The sequence below is a fragment of the Patiria miniata genome, unplaced genomic scaffold (genome assembly GCF_015706575.1).
Source record: "Patiria miniata isolate m_02_andy unplaced genomic scaffold, ASM1570657v1 HiC_scaffold_20, whole genome shotgun sequence".
Lineage (NCBI taxonomy): Eukaryota > Metazoa > Echinodermata > Asteroidea > Valvatida > Asterinidae > Patiria > Patiria miniata.
Window position 1 is genome coordinate 12,150,930 of NW_024037059.1, and position 6,711 is coordinate 12,157,640.

The window sequence follows — 6,711 nt, forward strand, 5'->3', positions numbered from 1 at the left end:
CTGAATACAGCAACAGAAATGAGAGTGATGTGCCACTACGCTTGTTTCAATATAAAAGTGAAGATATCCACAAAATACAGCAACAGAAATGAGAGAGATGTTCTCACTCCATATAATTAAGGAAGATGCTGAGTTGTGACTTCTGAGTGAAGGGCACTGAGCCTGCGTTATGGCTGCATCACATGCGGGGAAGAAAATTGAAACACAGGTGCGCATGTATGTTAAAGAAACAGGATTCTAGTTTTGGTCAGGAAACCAGACTGAATTACTCTGTGCAGCTAGGTTTGTATCAAATGTGGGCTCCGCGTTCGGGATGTCATAAAACTGACGATGGTGAGTAAAAAGCTCAGATTTTCCCAAGGTGTAGTATGTACAATCCACTATCTATCACAAGCGTCTTGGGCCAAGACTATGTGCGCACATGTACCCATGCATGTACCTATTCTGTTTCTTCCATTTCGATGTCTTCATCACTATCCAAAAGCCGAGCAGGTCGCTTTGTATTCCTCTGCCCAACACCAAGGGCCATGGACGTGCTTGGCATGGCAGAGTCATGGCTGGGAGTCACATCGACCAAATCAGCTGCTTCTCGAGCTCTCATTGTTTTCCTTTAATATATTTGAAAAATATCCCAACACTTAACATACACTCTCTCTGCGCAAAAACTTATGAGACTGCATGATCTGAACATTTCCAAGTGCTTTCTCGGTAAATGCTTCAATATTTTCCCTGCCAAAAAAGAAGACTTTTTAGGACAACTTTGGACCTAGGCCTACATCATTTGTTTGTACATGCATTATCTCTTTCTTTCTATGTCTTCCACTGTTTCTTTCAGTCCATCCAATGTGCGCTCCGCAGTTCCCGATACCTGCGGTCGAAGCCCAAGCGTTAGCATCTTTCCAGATGCAAGTGATGCATCACAAGCACTTTAGTGGTAGCTCTACTTCGTTGTTGCCACCTCTCTTACACTGTCAGCATAGCTGCCATCCTTGAATGTGCTTATGTCATCATCCTTCAAAAATTTCTCCAATCGTTCCTCAACTGTCTCTTCCAATCTTTCTTCAAGTTCCATTTTCTCATACATCACCTCTTGCCCCCCTCTGGAAAAGAAAAAAAAGGAGAAAAGGAAAAGAAAAGAAAAAAAGGCGCGGAGTCATATTGCTATTAAGTTAGTGGGCGAGGCCAACAGGACGGCAGAGCCAGTTGCTCATTACACGATGATGAAAAACGATACACAGTTGGGCCTATGCGCATCAACTGAGTCCGGACTTGCTAATGCTGACGCATGGCATCCGTGGGGTCAACTCGACGGCTGATCCGGCTGCTCACAGCAAACGATAACACTTGACAGTCACAGAGTCATAAATAATGTAGAATGTACATGGACGAATGTTGAAGTATACAAACGATGAATTCATAAACAGTCACACACTACAGCCCGAGACTTTGCTTATGCTGACGCATGGCCTCGCTGGCCTGTCCTCAGGACGGCAGATGCCTGGCACGCACGTGATGAACGTCACACAGACACGACAGTCAACATAGCCAAAAACAATCCCGAAAAATCACTCTTCCCACAAACCATCCTGCCGACTAAGCCAGTGTAACGGCTACTCCGTCAAGAAATGGTGGATTGACACAGAAACTACGGACGACAAACAACTGATATATTAACATGCATTATCAACCCTTGGGAGCCATCTTGCCAAACACTCAGCATGGCTTTACCCATAGTGCAATGCACAACAACATATTAGACTGGCAAACAGTCCCGCTACAGTACTTCCAGTTGTCCTGAACAACAGACCTAACCAATTGACTCACAAGTCACAGTGAACCATTTGACTTGCCCATCATAGTTGAAGAGCAGATAAACACACATTGTTTGCATGCTGATCATTTGTTACATCAACCCTGTTGATGTGTTATTGGTTGTTGTCTAGAAGCAAAGCTGTCAAGATAACTGATGACGCAATTTAATCCTCTTCCTGTATTATGCTTGTTGTGCTCAAACCTTCCATGGATTGTTTAAGTGCACACCAGCCTTCATGGTTGCAGCCCCAAGCAAATCCTCAGCCAGGTGGGTAGCAAAGAAAGTGGTAGGTGGACCTCTCGGAGAAGACACAAGCCTATATAAATAAACCTTGTTGCAAGTAGGTTAAGAACTGAAATACATGTCAATTCAGGGAAATTAACTTCTCACTGATCAGTAAATTTTCCTTTTATTTCAGAAATCACTTTTGTACAATTCATTTACAATGGATTTACAATAATAATAGCAAATAAACAATTCTATACAAAGTCCTTCTCTAAAGGATCGTTTCAGCATAAATTATTCATGGGGTGTAAATGCAGTGTTAAGTAGAATCGGCCGAATAGTGATTGCTTAGTGTTCAAAAAATATAAATGTGATAATTATTATAATAATCTTCTGTTAAAATGCTACACGCATATTAGGTGGCAGCAACCTTTCTGCGACATGGTTTTGAATCCAGGTTTCTCCACAGTGTAAAACATCTGTCTACTGCTCTGGTTTTCCTGCTACAGGTGCACGTCCATCCACGATTCATCAGTTCCTTTCATTGCGAGCTCTGTCAAGAATGCTCTCTCCAAAAAATGAACAATTATTAACGGATAGGCTTGATGGAGACAGATGTTTCAATGGGCAGTGTACAGTACTTGCACTTGCTTACCACTTAATATTCAAAGGACTTTACCAGGGTATTTCTTTCCATCTCTCAACTGAATATCTGATACTTTACCTTCTTTTCACAATTCTTCTCTCACTTTGGCCAGACTCGCAATAGAAACTTTTGTCAATGATTCAGTAAGCCAAATACCATGCTTTGACTTTGCCCTGTGCGTTCCAGGTAAATAATTCCTTTACAGAGCTCTGATCCATGGACAATTGTGGTTGTGCATACCGAGATCAATACAAGAAATGTTCCGTTTTTGGCCACATGTCAAAATAATAAAAGAACAGGCCTTTAAAAAAAAGCTATTGTTTTGGATGTTTATGGCTACTCCTCCTAGAATACTTCTTTTTCCGCTTCTGTTGATTTGATGATCAACATCTTGTGAACCTCCAGATGGTTACACGTACACGTCAATATCTTCTATCAAACTTCATTAGAACCCAGAGCACCGCATTTAGAAACAGAGGGATTGATGAATCAAACACGCACCAATTCTGCTTGGTGTCGTGCATTCATGTGGTTCTTTCCCAGATGTAACATAAAAAATTTGAATTCAATACTGACTGAAATCTGTTCAATTTCTTTGTTAAATGTCATGTGTTTGATTTGCAGGGCATGTCTTGTTGCATTTCGAGGGCATTTATTTTTTAACAATTCCAAGAGAGAGTTGACCCCAAGATAAATAAAACGGAGAAAATTGTTTTCCCAAGAATGATATTGCTTCAACGGGATAAATTAAATTCAATTTGGGGTTACGCTCATCAATGACCAATTTTGTAACCAACAAGTAATTGGATTCACTGTAGCACTCGGTATACAATGTTTATGTAATATGTCAGTGGTCTGCCTAATTCTGAAAATATAGAAAAACAGAGAGTTTTCTAAGTGGTTTGACATTCTTGCTTGCTACTGGTATCTATCAAAGAAACTTGTCTTGGAGAATGAAGAAAGGGGAGCGAGATTTAGACCATAGAAATGCAGTTTTACACTCAGATTATATTGCAAAGATTTTCCTTGAAAACATAACCAGATTAATTTTGTGGCAAATGAAATGTGGAATGCCAAAACTTTTTTAGGTTTTGAAATTAAATTAAAAATTGAGTAGTCCCTGTTATCCATTTACAAACCCTTTTTCTTGAAAATGATAGAAACATACATGTACTTTAGAATACTGTTGTAAATGTTAAGCTGGTATTATCATTCAATGAATATTTCAATGTCCTGGTTCATTTCATCATGATAATGTTACAAACATTAAACAAAATTTGTCAAGAACATTATCTTTCGGACACACTTCCTGCATCCTAGAACAGTTATGCAGAATTTATACGTAACTTCCCTTTTCTTCTTCTTTTCTGTTAGAATTCAACACTTAAATATATTTCTGTAATATAAAACATAATAAAAGAAAAAATAAGAAATCTTTCCAAAATCCTGTGGTTTAGAGTACTATACATATTCATTTTGTCCATTATTGTAAGCTTAATTATTGAACTGCTTTAAATTTTTAATTTTAATTTTAATCTTGGATTTGTTTTATTCTGGTTTGTTGGGGTTTAAGTACTTTTTCTTTTTATATGTCTAATTTAATTGATTGTTGATGTTTTTATTGTTAATTGTTTGTTTTAATTCAAGTTATCTTACTGTTTTAGTGTAAAGGAACCAGGGCCCTCATGGAAAAGGTAGTTTTAGTGTATAGTACAACTTTCAATAACTGTTCAATATGTATGCAGGGCATTTGAGGGAGCCATATTTTCTTTTGTATTATTTCTTAAAATAAACACCTGGTAGTAATTTTTGTGGTTACTGCTTCATGTTTTTCCAGTCAGATAACTGTGACATGGAGTTGTGAATGTAAGTGCTTTAGATAAATTCATTCAAAGCTTCAAGACTACATCTGCCTTACCTGTGGTATGATTCAGGTAACAAAAATTGACTTTCGGGCAGGGCCAGCTTGCATTTACAGTGGAGAAAAATGTTACTTTAAATGACGTTGGGCCAAGTTTTGCACTGTTGAGTTGGTAACTAAATCATGGATATGGTTGTTTCTCCATTGCACCATTCTCCATCTTGACATCATTCCAGCTTTGAACGAGCAACAGTGGCAACATTTGCATGGAATGCTTCACTTCTTAGATTACAACTGGGAACTTCGGAAGAGTTGCTCTTCACAACCAATAAAGTGGTTCAAAACAAAAGCATCCACTCTTGAAGGCTGCTCAATGTATTATTATACTTCATTGCGGTAAAACAAAGATGGAGAAGCAGTGTTGGACAGTTCACTCTGCCAAGTTGTTTCAAGGCCTAAAATAGCTTCACCCGGGATCATCCAAGTGGCACGTTGCGGTTGCTGCAAGGTCTTTACAACAGGTACCATCCATCTGATAGCAAACAGAGATAGATCGTTGACATGTTAGCATAATAATCTCTTCACTGAGTGAACGCATGACAGTTCTTCACTATGACACCTTTACCCAGAGCTGTGACAGTAGCTTAAGGAAGCCTCTACATCACAGTGTAAATTGTTTACCCAGCAGCAAGTGAAGACCTCTTGACAATTTGTCATAGTAACATCACTTTACCATGCTAACATGCGATATCTCTACCCAGAGCTTGACGGGTCATCATAATGAGCTCCTGCCATCCAGCAACACAAGGAACATGCTTATCACAGCATCATCTGTCCAGCCATCAGCAGCAAGTGGCAACATCTCTACCTAGAGCTGTGACAGTTTATCATGAGGGAGCTGTTTCCTTTCAGCAGCACAAAGATACATGTGATGCAGTAGTGTAATCAGTCACCCAGCAGCAAGTGGCTGCTCTACAAATTGAAACCTTTCTACCTGGTATAAGATCCAAAGCTACAAAATATCATTATGATGTGATTGTCCCACCAAACTGTAAATGGAGACCTGTGACAACTTGCCACAGTGTCATCTTTCTACCCAGTCACTAGAGCAAATGGAGACCTACCACTATTTATCACAGTTTTGCCACAAAGTGCACCTGTGGCATTTCTTCACTGTGGCATCTTCGCCCAGAGCTATACGAGGAAGCTCTTTGTCAAAGCGTCCAGACAGATGTCTAGCCAGCAGCAAGTGAAGACATGTGGCAGTTTGTCATGGTAACATCTCTCCAGCATCTAAAATTGCATCATCTCCACCCAGAGCTGTACAGTTCATCACGATGAGCTCTTACCATTTAGCAGCACAAAGAAACGTGAGAGTGATAATGCAATCAGTCCGCCAGACAGCAAATGAAGAATTTCAGTTCTTCACCTCAAAATGACTTGTCTCAGAGCTACAACAAGCCGTCACAGTGAAGTCATTCCATTCAACAACAGGAAACCTGTCGTAGGTAAAAGACAACGTCATCTGTCCACCAAGCAGCTGATGAACATCCATGAGAATTTATCAAAGTGACATCTCCAACAAGTTCTTCAAAATGGTATATCTCTACCCAGTACAGAGCCACAACAGATAATTAGTAAGATGCCTTTTCACCAAGCTTCAAAAGGAAACCTGTGATGTCATCACTGTCCCATGTGTCCAACAAGAAGCTGATGAGGTCTTATAATCATTGCATTGCCTTCTCTGCAGCTACATTTTTACTTTGTGCATACATGAAGTTGGAGTGCAGGAACACTTTCACGTACCTTTGGTGACATCCATCCTCCCATCAACCTGTGGACACCTGTGACATCTGTCAATGGAGTACAAACTAAACCGGGAAAATGTTACCTTCACACTTAGTTAGCTCTGACAGTTTATCATTTTGTAGTAACCACAAAAATTGTTAAAGTTTTACTTCTTTTTTGGCCAACCAATAGCAGATGGTGTGGATATGATCATAATGTCAGCAGTCAGATCAGCACTATTCAGAATGGGCTGAAGTCTGTTTGGGGTGACTGGTTAAAGAGATCTGGAGTAGAGATCTGGAGCAGAAACCTCATTAAGAGGACAAGAAGATGAAGTGGGGTTTATGATTGGTGATGTTACAGGTAGAACCGTACACT